Raw genomic sequence first — 16,022 nt, forward strand, 5'->3', positions numbered from 1 at the left:
TAGGTACTTGTCCGCTAAACCTGTCAATATTATCAGTTTTTGTTTTTAAATTGGCCTAATATATAGAGTTTATAATAAGGAAAAAATCGAAACAAAAACCAATAATATAGGCATGTTTAGCGGACTAATGAGGTACAAGTATTTCTTTAATCATTGTATCAATATTTGACTTTCCCTATATATCCTTAGTTATAATGTCTATCCGTATAATGGATATTCCCTACATGTATATATCTCTGGTTATAATGTCTATCCGTCTAATGGACATACCTTATATAGCCCTTGTTATAATATATATCCGTCTAATGGACATTCCCTTTAAATACCTAGTTATTAGTCTCTATCCTCTCTAATGGAAATTCCCTATTATACAAATATTTTCATGGGTTACTATGCTCTAGTTCATCATATTTAACCCGAGGTGGTGGTAATAAACAAATGTTATATTGCATGAGGTCTTTAATATTATGAACTAGAGCACAGAAACCCATGAAATATTTGTTTTTATTACATAATCACTATTTTTAGTTGAATATTTTATAAAACGAATACGACAATCACTTAACAAAATGAACAGCACCGTACCGTACGGAGAAGCTTCAAGTCCTATTGAAGATTGACGTATTACCCACCTACGTCACGTTGTAATCTCGTTTGGATGTCTTATTATATTCTTTAACATTATCAGACCTGTATGCAGCGTTTTAATCTATTACATTGACCGTGTCCTTCCTCTACTCGATAAACGTCTACATGACGTGCTTGATTCGAGATCTATAAAGCTAGCGCGAAATTGAGCGTGAACCGTTGTGACGTCATAATAACGCAACTCACTGTCCGCGCGATCCCTCTATTCTACAAAACTAGACAACAACAGCGGGGTGTCCTAAAGCCGTGCAATATAACATCTCGAACCGTGCAATAAAACGTTTCCGTGCCTTTAGTGCACGCGCAATCAGTACTTAATTCCATATAGGATCTAGTGCCACGAAATGTTTTCGGGATGCAATTAATTATTTTTCATATTTTTAACTTGAAGTAAAATTAGAAGCTCAAACTTTTCAAAGGTGGTAATGGTGTAAAATAAGTAACTTTTGTAACTGAAGAAAAACACTAAATCGTCTGCTCCTGTTTTTGATAGTGAAAAATACCGTTTGTCAGCGATGGAGCATCTTTAAAAAATCAACCTAACTATATATCTAAATTGTATGTGTATTTTTATGTATTCAAAGCAAAAATATACCTTACATATACATTGTAGACCTATGTAAAATGTATTGTTTGCTTAAAGATGCTCCACCGCCGACAGAGCATAAATGATATTCATCATTTAAACAATAATTAGTGTTTAATCGTGTATACATAAGTCTAATTAACACAAAAAACAATATAAAATAATTTGTTTTGCCTTTGGGTCATGAGCAATCAGTACTTCATTCCATATAGGATATAGTGCCACGGATTTTTTTCGGGATGCAATTAATTATTTTTTATATTTTTAACTTGAAGTAAAATTAGAAGCTCAAACTTTTCAACGGCGGTAATGGTGTAAAGTAAGTAACTTTTGCAACTGAAGAAAAATACTAAATCGTCTGCTATTGTTTTTGATAGTGAAAAAATACCATTTGTCAGCGGTGGAGCAACTTTAATAAAGTACATGTACACCTGTATACATGTATAATATATGCATACTTAACGGGTGAAAATACCTCTCACTTCTTGTCATATTTACATCACATACTCTAAAGCTTCACAGAACGTAAAATCTTTAATCTTTATTTCATTTAGCAAATAGGCTAAAAGCCTTTGTGCAAAACAAATACAGACATGACAATGGTAAACAGACTTTTCTGGAAAAAGGATGTACACTATATATATAAATATATATATATATATATAAATAAAAAAAAAAGAAATCAGCGAAAGGATGCACATAACAAATATATCAATTATCAAATAATATTGAATTTCTAACTTCATTAGCCTTGTGAACAAAGATAGCTAAATTTTTAACAATGCTACTATTTACTGAAGTCAAGAGATCTATAAATTTAGTCATATTAGGCCTCAACCAAAATTTCTTTTTTAACAGTTTTGATCTAATAACTACATAAATAGGACATTCCAAGATAAAATGATATTCATCTTCAATTTTTGCACAATTAAAACAATATCTCAAATCGACTGGAATTGGATTAGGCTTGTACCACCGACCTGTTTCTATGTACAATCTATGTGATAATGTTCAAATCTTCGTTAGAGCTTTTCTATATTTTTCAATATTTACAGTATCGAGATAACTCTTATATCCAAATTCATTTGTAAACAATAAATAACATTTTGCCCTTGGCGAATCTACCAGCTCACTATGCCGGTTTTGTATAAAATATATTTAACTCTAGTTTGGAATAATTCTAAAAATACCTTTTCGTTTCCAACTTGTTGTTCTAACCAAACATAACCAAAACCATACGTACATAATAATTGTTTTACTAATTTTGCCCAGTTAATTATTCTATATGATTCAGCTTGTTGATAAAGTTCATCATAGACTGACTTCACCAATACATTTTTCTTATGATGGACAATCTGTAGCCAATACTTAATTATCTTAAAAATATCCCTTGAGTTTTGTGGCAAACATCCTAATTCTCCGTAAATAAAGTTGTTCTGTGTCGAAGTTTTCACTCCAAGCAATCTTTTACAAAACCTTAAATGAACCTTTTCTACTGCCAACCCAGAGTGAAAACCCCACACTTCACACCCATAACTCATTAATAGCATACTAATTTTTCAAATAAATTATATGCATGTTTAGGTGAAAGGTTAATAAATTTTTGCAATTGCTTTTCCAGCTGAAAAAGTGATTTATTTCCTTGTCCCGCTAGAGTTAATTGGGCATCGGAAAATGACCCACTGGATGAGAGTACTAAGCCCAAAAAAGAAAACGTTTTAACTATCTGCACCTCCTCCTCACCCAATTAGAATTTGAAATCTTCTGGAAATCGACCACCGTTTCTGAAAATCATGACCTTGGTTTTCTCAACATTTACTTTTAATTTCCATCTATCACAATAACCGTGCAGAATATCCAGACCCTTTTGTAATCCAGTACTAGTGTAGGCCATCAAAGTGATGTCATCTGCATAAACTAATATAAATAATTTCAAAAAAATTATTGACACCCCTTCAAAGCCTTTTAAAATCAGCTCTTCTTCAAGATCATTTACATACATTGCAAAAAGAAATGGGGACAAACTTTCCCCTAGTTTTACCCCGGTTACACATTCGTACTCATCAGAAAGATCATTATTAACTTTCATCCTAGCTTTTAACTGATTGATACATTGACATGACAATATCAAGCATCTTACCTCGAATTCCCAATTTCAATAACTTTAACCATAAGTTTTCCCTCACAACATTATCAAAGGCCTTCGAAAAATCAATAAAAGTACAATACAAAGTTTTTTCAATTATTAATAAAATATGATATTAGGCCATTTAAGATAAAAATGTTATCAATCGTACTCTGACCAGCTCTAAAACCGGCCTGGGCATCTACATAAACACTGTATTTTTCGGCCCAGGTAGTTAACCTATTATTCAAAATTTTCGTAAAAGCTTACCAAACACACTTAATAAAGTAACACCTCTTTAATTACGAACATCTGATTTGCTTCCCTTTTTATGAATGGGTATCACGTAACTCTCTGACCAAATAGTGGGGAATTCCCCCTTTCTAAAAATAGCATTGAATAACGCTTCGAGGTATGGGGTAGGTATGTTGCGCCCTCTACTCAAAAATTCGTTTATCACTAAATCAGGCCCTATACTTTTCCCGTTTTTAAGCCGACTTAAAGCATCTGTGATTTCCTTTTGGTCTATGTTTTGATTTAGTTCATTAAACATTACTTGCAATTCACTATTTTCGTACCTATCAACATAATTTACTACATCTTCGTCGGGTGTAAAAAAAGGGTCGTCCGGATTATTAATTGAACTGAAAAAATTCGCCGGCTTCAATGTTGATATTGTTATTTGCAGATGATGACTCTTTTAACAACGACCAATATTTTTTGGGATTGCTAGTTCTAAAATTCACTAATTTTGAAGTTTTATCAGCGTCGTAACTTAAACGACATTTCCTTCTTTCTTTTTAAACTCATTTCTTGCTTTCACCATGTTAACTCTCATTAGTACTCTCTCTCCTGTATAAATTTAATTTTTCAAAAAATACTGACCTGATTTCCTCACACTTTTTACTATACCAGGGAATAGTATACTTCCTGCTATTACCTGTACTTATGACCTCACCGTGCGACCTAACTCGACTGACTTTTGACATAATTGGATCCGCTGCTTTACACAGAGCTTCATTAAATTTTTCAACAGCTTTATTTAAGTTACTGGTTTCTGCTCCGATTTTCAATTAAAGTTGTCATTTCGGACAACAGTAGTTGACAATCCTCGCCAAGCAAATTTTGAATATACGCGTCACACATTTCCGGTTTCCATTTGTAATATTTTGAATACATTTCATTTGACTGCAGAGTGCTCACATTTTCGGTATCATTTTGTAACGAAAACGAAATAGTCACATGATCACTGTATATGTTTGGTTGGCCAACCTGAAAATTAGTAAACAAAGGGAAAATACTCTGTGTTGACAACACATAATCAACTAGACTTTTTCCTCGCTCATTTATACAAGTAAAATTGCCAATTCCAGAGTCGTTTCCAATTCTACCATTCCAAATCCTTAACCCTGACCTTTTACAGATATCAATGAGTTTGTGACCGTTTTCATTCGTACTAGCTATATCTAATGAGTGACGAGGTATATTTATATCTGTAATGTAATCTTCACCCAAAGGAACATAATCATTTTCATCAATTTCTATGTAATCTGGACACTTGCTAGTCCTAGCTTTCATGTCACCTACAACTATAAAATCTATGGGATCTACATTATTATTCAATATATTTAAATAATGATCGTTTAATCGGTCAAGAGTATTCGCATTCGTCAGCGCTCTTCTACCAGAATTAACAGGCAGTACGTAACATAAACATAGGAAAATATCTCTCACAAAACCAAAGTAATCTTTTGAAAGTTGTATAATGATAATATCATCAGAATCCTTGTTAACAATTTTGATACCCTGTGAGGTTGTATCTCTTACATATACAATAAGGCTACCAGAGTCTCTTTTAGTATTTTTAACATATTCAGTTCTATGCAGGGGAAAAAATGTACAATTTTCAACCTCAATATCCCGCAATGGAGACGTCCACGTCTCGGTAAACAAAAGAATGTCATTAACATCAATAAGTTTTTTAAAGAAATCGCTGTTCAGTTTGTTACGTTTTTTAGTAGCTAACCCTTGACAGTTCAGGTAAACAAGTCTAATGCTGTCCTTACCCGCGTACAGTCTTACTGTGGATATGTTATTTGTGAAGCTGCTTGTAAATTTCAGTAAAATAAGAGAAAAATGTATATTTCTTGAGAAGACATAGAACTCGTGTGAATTGCATTGATGGCACCAAATAAGCATGCTATCGTGTTCAGTAGTGACTATGCCAGGTACTCCAACAGTTTGTTTGGCAAAATCGGACCAGCGAATAGCGCAGGAGCCTATTGTTGTAAATGCAAATGGCTGCTTTAAATGGCGGATCACAAATATAGCATATAAGAAGACATTTTAATTGATACAAGTACTCTTATATACACCATAAGGTACTCTGAACATGACAAGAAGACTATTTACGAAAAAAATAGTTAAAATATGGACTTTGAGGCTCTTTCCGGAAATTTGCATTTTGCGCCTAAAACAGATCGGTTGAACTATTTTTTTCGTGAAGAGTCTTCTTGTCATGTTCAGAGTACCTTATGGTGTCTATAAGAACATTTGTATCAATTGAGATGGCTTCTTATAAGCGATATTTGTGATCCGCCATTTATAGCAGCCATTTGCATTTACTTCAATAGGCTCCTGCGCTATTTGCTGGTCCGATTTTGCCAAACAAACTGTTGGAGTACCTGGCATATTCACAACTGAACACGATGGCATGATTATTTGGTTCCACCAATGCAATTCGCACGAGTTCTATGTCTTCTCTAGAAATATACATTTTTCTAATAAAGTAAGACTGACAGTTAGCCAGGGGACATACCAACAATTAATGAAATTAGTTCTGTTCAACTGCAGCACAGTAATGAGTTTTAGGCTTGCAAAATATCACTGTTTAAAGCCTTTACAGGAACCTTAACAGTTTCTTACGCGCGGTTTGAACTTCCTTTGGGTAGTCTCTACCAATCCCGAAACCTGTATCTTTGAGGCATTTCACTTCAGACATAATTTTTTCAGTGTCGGTATAGTCATGGCAACCCGCGATTAGTGGGCGTGGTTTAACTTGTTCATCATTTTCTCCGCGTGCTCGGCCGGGATTCCATACACGATGTGCTCTTAGTATAAACATGTCTTCATCTCCACTGATATTCAGCTTTGTTTTAATAAAGTTTTTAACAACATCTATGCCCCTTTCACCTGCTGAATACGGAATACCGTAAAACAACAAATTGTTCCGACGACTTCTTGCCTCCAAATCAATTGTTCTATATTCCAGATATTTCATTCTGTCTTCTAAACTATCAATATTTTCCTGTATGCTTTCAATGTCCTCTACGGCTATATCAACTTGTTTACTGACCTTGTTCAGGGCGACTTCAATAGCATCGAGCTTCATAAGCTTTCCCATCATAACACTCAGTTTCTCATCTACAGACATAGATTCAAACTTTGATAAGTCCAAACCAGTGTCCACTTTACTGCCCCCTTTACTGTGTCGTTGCAGTTTGGAGGTGACTTTGACGAACTCGTCGTGGCCATTTTGATCTTCGTCGCTGGATGTGTCCTGGCCTTATACAGAAAATCAACATTTCCCTGCTCTAGAACTGTTCAAAGCACCTCTACCGCTACTTCCTCCTCTCGTTCGACAAAATCTTCTTCTACCAGTCATTTTTTAGCAAATTTTAGCCACTTTAGCACCATATATAAGCAATATTTCACCAGAGGTAATTTAGCATGTGACCACTGTCGTGTCACGTGACATAACGTATGCTGGTTTACTTGTCAATGTATGTATTTGCTATTACACTGAATCAGGCCAATAAAACTGATAAAATATAAATGGCCTCTTAAAGTGGTGTTATTACATCTATATCCATTAGCCGGATGAGATTTTTAGCGATCCCGATTTTGAATTCAAAGCTGCACTCGGTTCTTTCCGTTATAGACAGCCAATGCCGACAGATACAGTTTATTGTTGTGTTTGGCGATATTTTAACGTTGATAAACATTGCCAATATTTCATATAAAATGTTGTAATTTTGAAAACTTTCTAATTTCAGGTATAAGAACGTTTGTAGAAAGTCAAAAACCCTAAGAAATCCATGTGAATGTAAGAATTAAGTACCTATAATCGTGTATATATATGTCTAAGTAACACAAAAATAATATAAAATAATTTATTTCGCCTTTGGTGCATGCGCAATCAGTACTTCATTCCATATAAGATATAGTGACACGGAATTTTTTCGGGATGCAATTAATTATTTTTCATATTTTCAACTTGAAGTAAAATTAGAACCTCAAACCTTTCAATGGTGGTAATGGTGTAAAGTACATATAAGTCTCTTTTGTAACTGTAAGAAAAATACTAAATCATCTGCTCATGTTTTTGATAGTGAAAACATACCATTTGTCAGCGGTGGAACATCTTTAAGGGACTGTGTCGATCAATTCAGCATTATTGTAGACATAACAACATCAAAATGCATCTAAAAGCACCCTTTCATAGACTCTTTATACCTCGCCACATTCAGATTATACTAAAAAAACACCAAAGGAACCAAAGATATGTATGATAAACTAAATAAAGTGAATACATTGAGGAACACAGCAGAGACTAAATGGGAAAATGTGACACACTATACACAGAAAGTTTGGCAACATCATTACAAGATTCCTTTTCAAATAACAAAAGACACAAATATTCACTGGTTCCAATACAGATTACAAAACAAAATACTTCCAACTTAAAAATGATAAATAAAATGCCAAATGACACTTGCAACCTTTGTAACGAAGATATAGAGTCAATTGAACTTTTTGGAAATGCCTAAAAGTTAAACCAATATGGGATAATACTACACAGTGGGTTTTGGATACATCGCATACAGGTTTGAATTTAGACTTAAAGAGGGTATTATTTGGTTTTGCAGATGAAGAAATAAAAGAAAACTTTATTCAAATCAACCTTATTATACTTTATTCAAAATACTTTATATTTTTGATAACAAGAAAGAAGACAAACTTAAACATAACTGTATTGAAAACACAACTTTTGAAAATGCACAAAATACATAAAACAATTTTCCAAAACAAAACAACATACAGGAATTTACTTTAATATGGCAGGACATCCAACAAATTTAATAAATCTATCTACTACAAATATACACATACTGTATACATGATGAGAAACATTAGATGATTTTTATATAGACTACATTTATATGCTGATTTCTTATTTTATTACTCTTCCAATTTGTTTATCTATCCGTAAATCATAAATAGACTTTGAAAGATTGAGTGAAAGTGATGTTTTTTGTTTTGTGATAAATGTCTATGTTTATGGTATTAATGTGATGAGTCATCTAGTACATGTATGTAAGTGGTGTGGTGAATGAAAGCCCTCCTGTGTGGGGACATTTGTTTATATTTTTGAAGTCTGACCCCAAGGCTCCAACCTTGGTAGCCGTCAGATGTATTACATGTCTGGGGTATTAAATGTTTTAGTGTTTATAAACAGAGAAGAAAAAATGGCTGTTAAATGATGTTGCCTATTCAGTTTTCTGTCTGGTGTCACAACACACTTTATTTGCCACTTTGTTTTACTTTCAGGTAGTTTTTTTAAATATCATTATAGCTATGTAATAAATCGACAAAGCGGTACGGGCGACACTTATAATTCCGCATACTTCTTGTGCATTCTCTTGCCTGCAAATTATTTCAGCTGAAGAATTTAATGTTATATTGTTGATTGTACAGTATTCCTAAACAATAAAACGAAAAACAGCAGAAACTGTAATGACTCTAAAGGTATTTAGTGGCTTTCCCTAATATTCGTTGCCTCCAAGTCAATTCGACCAACAAATTTCCGATGCAATGTTTAGAAGTGGTTTGATGTTTTTCTTTTTATAAATGAATGAATTTACTCCACGATTAAAATGAAAAAGGTGTATTTTTCAATTATTGTACTGGCGTAATTAACATTGCGTGTAACGTTTTGTGGATTTATGTTAAACATCAAGACAATTCGTCCCAAAAGTGGGGAAATCGTTTTAACCTATCAAAGGAAATGTTTTTAGTATTTTTTTTTCAATTTTGCATTAATTTCAATTATTTTAAAGCTGGTTTTACTAGCTCATTACTGCAAAATATCTTAAATGGACAGTATGTTAAACAAATTGATTTTCATGGATTTCCACTTTTGATGTACAGGTTTTGACCTTAAAAACTACACATTTTTCCTAATCTGATAACGGCCGGTATTTTCTTTGTTATTTATGTCATATAATAGTAGCTAAAACACTTTATGACTAGACTAATTATTATAAAATACAATACACTAACTTAATAGTCAGGTAAACTTACCTGTGTATCGAAATACCTCCACAACACTTGGACGACATTCCACATACCATACCCGGCCAGTAGGGCCAGTATTATCTCACCCCAACCAGCCATATCTCTATAACATAAAATACATTTTTGATTGGTTAAAGTTATATTTTATTACTAAGTATCATTATCAAATAATATTTAATAAACGTGCAAGTTCCCAAAAAGTACACATGACATTATTTATCTAGAGATTATAGAGGTGTTTTGATTGCATTAAAGGTGGTACATTGTACTAATGCATTTGGATTTAAACATATTTAATGCAGTACGTTAGCGCTACATGAAGAATACTGTATGTATTTTTCAAATGCGTTCATACCCCCTTTCATGCAATCAAAACACTGTTAAATCAATGTGTTTAAATAAATAGTCTACTTTTGCATGTTCGTCGATTAAAACAATGATGACGTTCAGATGTTTTAAAAATAAATTTTGTCAATACATATTTTTGACCCTATATTAATTGGGTCCATTTCGAAAACAGTTAGAGATCACCATGGCGGATCGGAAAAGAATCAGATTAGTCAGAGTAGTGATACGGTTCGTAGTAAGCGAACCACCATATTTGATTTTCAACTCAGGAAAACATGTTGGTAACATAGTTTGAAATCCCTCAAATCCGGAGCTGATGAATGCATGTCCAGAATTTATCGGTCTCGTAATATATAAATTTGGCGATAAGTACGGGAGCACCCCTATTTGTTGAGGGACCTGATTTTGTCAGTTATGTAAAAGCACGAAAAAGGCCGGAAATTCACATTGATATGCAATAATAATTTTATATCAATGAAAATATCTTTCATTATCAAAGGAAATGCATATACAAAACCTGGATGTGTTACATAGATCTAAAACATGCTCTGAAAAAGCTTTTTCAAAACACTGAAAAAGTTTCGATTCATTGGTGTTTTTCATAAGATTACTCCATGTAATGCCATATTCTCTAACTTGGCCCAACGCTAAAACTTATCAACAAGTTTAAATAACCATACAATTGTCAACATGTGTTGTAGTCTCTGTGCTTCCGGTACAATTTCTGGACCCTTCGTCGCATGCCATTGACCAGACGTCGTAGTTGATTTTGAATTGCTGCCATTCCTGAATCAACGCAGCTCGTAGTTCTGCAATATTTCGGCTACTTGGAACCCGTGAATTGACTTTTTGTCCGAGGAAGTCTAGTCTCACTATGCTCAATGGGGTTCATGTCCGGTGACATTGCAGGACATGGGATAGTCTCTATGTGGTCTATCTGGAGATACTCCTGTACTATGCAGGCCCTGTGCGGTCTGGCATTATCGTCCATCAGGATGGTACAAATTGCTAACATATGTGGATCGAATTGAGGAACAATTAAGGGCTGCAGGATATGGTCACGATACCTTTGCGCAAGTGTAGGTTACAGTTAAGAGAGAAAAGCCTCCCCAAACCCTTACATCACCACCACCGTATGCTGTTGTGCCAAAAATGTGATTCTGGTTGTACCCTGTACTTCTAGATCTCCAAACAAGAACCCTTCCGTCGATGGGACGCAGTAAAAACGACTTTCGTCACTCTAATAGATCCTTCACCGAGATCTTATGTTCCATGCTTGGTGGTCACGTGTCCACTGTGATCGCACTTGTTTATGCCTCCTAGTCAATACAAGGCGCTTTATCTGTCTTCGGTAGCGTAGATGTCTGTTTGCTACCATCCCAGGATGGTAGTATTATAATCGGTCGTTTTGCCTGCCATGTTGTTGTGATTTCACATGGTTATAAATAGTCTGTTCACTTTGATTGGCTGGCCAAAACGATTTACGCGTGTTGATCGGTTACTTGATGTTGAAGATTTCATGCGTGTAAGGGGTACCAGTGGGGAAATTATTGCAAACAAATTATCATTAGATAAACCCATAGAAGTCCGAATATTTTTTTTCTGGTTGTCGGACATTATTCTCAGAAATCACACAAGACGGCGCTACACGTACTATATAGAATACAAGTTCGCAATCGGATCCCCTCGGAGAAATTCGTTGATTTGTCGAGTTTTATTATATTGTCGGGAGTGCATGGAACATCTATATATAGCCTAGCTAGTACTGTTAACTAGATGACCATGACCTACTTGTAAAAACTGTCCGTACATGAGAGATGCTGAAACAAAGTTAGGCTTTACTTAAGGGATATTTGTGGAACTATAAGCCCTACAGTAAAGTACACTTTTAACCGAAATGTTATGCTTGTTTCTATGCGTATGTAACGTTATTACACCAACTTATCCAAGTACATGTACATATATTAGTACAGTGCAGGCTATATTAGACGGAAAACTTGTTAGCAGTAGGTAAAGGCCCCTGCACCTTCTGAACAACTATATTAAAATAAACAAATCGTTAATTTTCGTAACGTAGGTCGTATTATGTTTCCCGACGTCTTCATAATTACAAAGCTTTAGTTGACTATTTCTGTGGCAGACGGCAAAACTTCAACTTGTTTGGTGTTGTAACCTCATCTTTGGCCATTTTGTGTTATAGACTGTTTTAAAAAAACCTTTTTTTTATTTCGGAAAGGTAGCCTAGTGGCCCTTTTATGAAGTTGATTATCTTTATCATTGAATGCGAATCCATTTAAATTATCATTCTTCAAAAATGAATTGTCATAAGAACTATGGCAGCTAACTGTGAACAGAACAATGCGTTAAGCTTTTCTATTATTGCTTCCTAATAAATATTGCTGTATGGTAGCCTTCTTAGCTTTTTGGGAAGCTAATACTTGTTTTGCTACTATCCCTGTTGCTGTAGCTACCATCTGTTGCTACCATCCCAGGATGGTAACTATTATTATCGGTTGCTTTGCCTGCCATGTTGTTTGAATTTCACATTGTTATTTATAAACTGTTCACTGTGGTTGGTTGGCCAAATATATTTACGTGCGTTGATTGGTTAGTTGTTGTTGAAAATGCCATGTGTGTAAAAGGTAACACTGGGGAAATTATTGCAAACAAATTATCATTTATAAGTTATACCCAGAAAAGTCTTTTTTCTGGTTGTCGGACATTATTCTCAGATATTACACAAGGCGGCGCTACATGTAATGAATAGAACATAATTGGTATGTCAAGAGAGGTTTCAAATGTTAGGTGATATGCCGAGTTTTGTTCATCTATATGTAGCTTAACTGTTAGCTAGCTGATCACGGCCTACTGTCCGTAACATAGGAGATGCTGAAAAAATGTTAGATTTTACTGTTGTTAGAGGAACTGTATTTGCTAAAGTAAAGTGTAGTTTTAACCGAAATATTACGCTTGTTTATATGCGTATGTATATCACCAACTTGTCCAAGTATATACGTACTCAGTACATTGTATATTAGACGTAAAACTTGTAAGCATTAGGAAAAGGTTCACTACACCTTCAAATTAATTTTATTAAAATATTAAAAAACGTTGATTTTCATCACGCAGATCGTATTATGTTTCCCGACGTCGTTCTAATTACCACGCGTCAATTGACTATAACAACGCTAGACGGCAAAACAGAGACATGAATCTTCACTGTTTATATAAAGATTTGAATTTGTTTGGTGTTGTTACCTCATCTTTGGCCATAGTTATCAATTGTATTATGTAATTGCTTTAGAGAAACTTTTCATTTTTGTTTCGGAAAGATAGCCTAGTTGCCCTTTCATGAATATCATGAAATTGATTATCTTTAACATTTCAGGTGGAAGCATTTAAATCATCATTCTTCAAAAAGAATTGCCATAAGAACAATGCCAGCTAACTGTGAACAGAACAACCTGTCAAGCTTTCCTATCATTACTTCCTAATAAATAATGCTGTATGTTAACTTTCGTAGCTTTTTTGGAAGCTATTACTTGTTTAAACGACTGTTGAAGGTTTACCGACTTATGACTTACGCGGACAGTGACTTGCCACTGCCCTCTAAGTCGGTTCGATGTATCAAATGGTGTCCGTTTTCATTGCCAGCCTTCCAGGAGTCTATCGTCACTGTGCGAAGTCTTTGGAGGTCTACCAGACCGAGACCGGTCTTGAACATGGCCAGTCTGGTTTAATCGCGTCATCAACCACGAATTCACTGAGCTACTGACTTTGAAACGCTTAGCTACTTGTCTGTACGACATACCACCTTCTCCCATGCCTGTAGCTTGTCATTTTTCTCAATTTGTTAGTTTTCGACGAGATCCATAATCAAAACACCGTAAAATACGTGCAAATGCATTTATTTTGTATAGGTAGGGGGTTCCCCTATTCAGAGCGTGTAATCGTAGAGCACGTGTGTTACTGGATAGTCAGTGATCATAAAAAAATCAAGAAAAAACTGTGCTCCCTAACTTATGGCCTGGTGCATAGATCACGAAACCGTATTTCCATAACTACAACATACATTTCCTTCTACGTGGAATGAAACAAGCGTTTGCATGTTGTAATTGAAGGCAAATATCTACGCAATCTGTATTTACACTACTATCTAAAGTGTTACTTGTGTAGTGATTTTGAGAATATAGAGTGTTTTATTCAAATGTAGATATGTTAGGGAAAGATAGACCTTTTATATACATGTAGTGTATTATCTGTTCTACTCAAGTACGGAGGCCTTTGAGTACGGTATCAGTAAAGGCTGAAATAGTAATCTAGTATCTCGCTTTGGTTCGCGGATATCACCTTGCCATTTAAACGCTATAGTTTATGGAGACACTAAAAGTCAGTTGTTTACAAGTAGTGGCCATCTAGGTAGAGATGTGTACACGATTTTGGTCAGTGTCGCATTGCGGACATCGGCTTGGTCCATATTAGGTACACATTGAGCACGTCCATAAAGTATAAGGTTTGGATTGGCCAATAGAAAATTTTGGGAGTTTATGAATATTAATTATTATTGAAGCCGTATAAAGAGAGGTGCGCGCTTTACATATAAGAGAGCTTTCCATTTTTACTGTAGTTTTAGAAGTAGGTGGAAGTACCGTTACTTTTACTCTTGTAAATAGACTTGTGTGATCATTGTGTGAAAAAGCCTGGCCAGGATTAGTGTGAAAGGATGATGTGAAATTGTACTGTGTTGTTTTAAAACTGTATATACTTTTGATTCACTGTGGATTAATAAAGTTCCGAAACTTATTCATTTTGTCAAGTCGTTTATCGCGCCACATTAAATTTTCATCCCGAAAAGAACGCACATAAGTCTCGTCGTCAGCGCTGCCGTAGATACGGAAACAATATGGTTATGACGTTACGATTGGTGGCGGCGAATAGGGGACGACGTTACAATTTGTGGAAGTGACGGTGGGATGAGTTTTATATGTTACTGTGATACAGAACTGTGAAATCCTCCGCACGCTCAAACCCACCTTGTCTGAAGGAATTATTTAAAATGAACTATAGTTACTGCTCCTAATTTACAAAGGAGATATATTTAGTGAAAGTTAAATGGAATTTTACTTTTGAAGTAACTCTTTCCTTGAGTGTGTGGATTTTCTGCCTCCGGTAACACATCAATTCATAGTGTTTTTCGTAAAGGAATTATCATACGGGATCGTAACTGTATGGCAGTTTTCTCTCGCGTATTTGAAAATTACGGAGAGACACGTTTGCTTGGATTATGGTCATGGGAATTAAGTTCTGGATTGAACAGAGAAATAATCCAAAGCTGAGGAGGATACGAGTGAGATGCTGATTCCCTTTTCTCATGTTAAATATGTTCAATGGAGAAGCTAATCGGGGAACTTATGGTGAATGCATTCGCTATTTGGAATTTGATTAGACGAATACATGTACAATTTACAGGATTTTACCAAGGATTATTATGACATGTATAGGAGGGAGTAAATCCAATAAACAGCGAGTACGTTTAAATATTTGGAATAACTTTAAACCTGAAAAATATGTAAATGTAAAAGCCAAAAGAGAATGACTTTTTTACATGTACACGGATATGTTTTTTGGAATTTTAAAAGTGCTAACCATGATGTGTTCAAGTGTACAGAAAGTGCTTTAGAGGACATATCTATTGTTCATATAATATGAACCCTTTGGGTGGATAAGGAACGTGTGCGAGAAGGATTTTAAACAGTTTTGGTATATGTTGACCACAGTTTGGTCACCAAAGTAATATCAGAGATTAAATAGTGCATAAGGTAAAAGGCTAGGATTGGTCATTAGAACATTTTGGGAGGTAATGAATATCAAGGATACGTCCTTGATGAATATTAATTATAAATACAGGTGCGCGCTTTACATATTAGAGAGTTTTCCTGTAGTTTTAGAAGTAGGCGA

General features: G+C 34.8%; 1 protein-coding gene across 3 annotated transcripts in view; it reads left to right on the forward strand.

The window, feature by feature from the left end:
* Nucleotides 1–16,022, forward strand: part of LOC138336414 (protein MON2 homolog) — a 576,914-nt gene that overhangs the window by 84,980 nt on the left and 475,912 nt on the right. The gene's annotated exons all lie outside the window — the stretch shown is intronic.

This window comes from Argopecten irradians, chromosome 12, assembly GCF_041381155.1.
Source record: "Argopecten irradians isolate NY chromosome 12, Ai_NY, whole genome shotgun sequence".
In the NCBI taxonomy this organism is placed as follows: domain Eukaryota; kingdom Metazoa; phylum Mollusca; class Bivalvia; order Pectinida; family Pectinidae; genus Argopecten; species Argopecten irradians.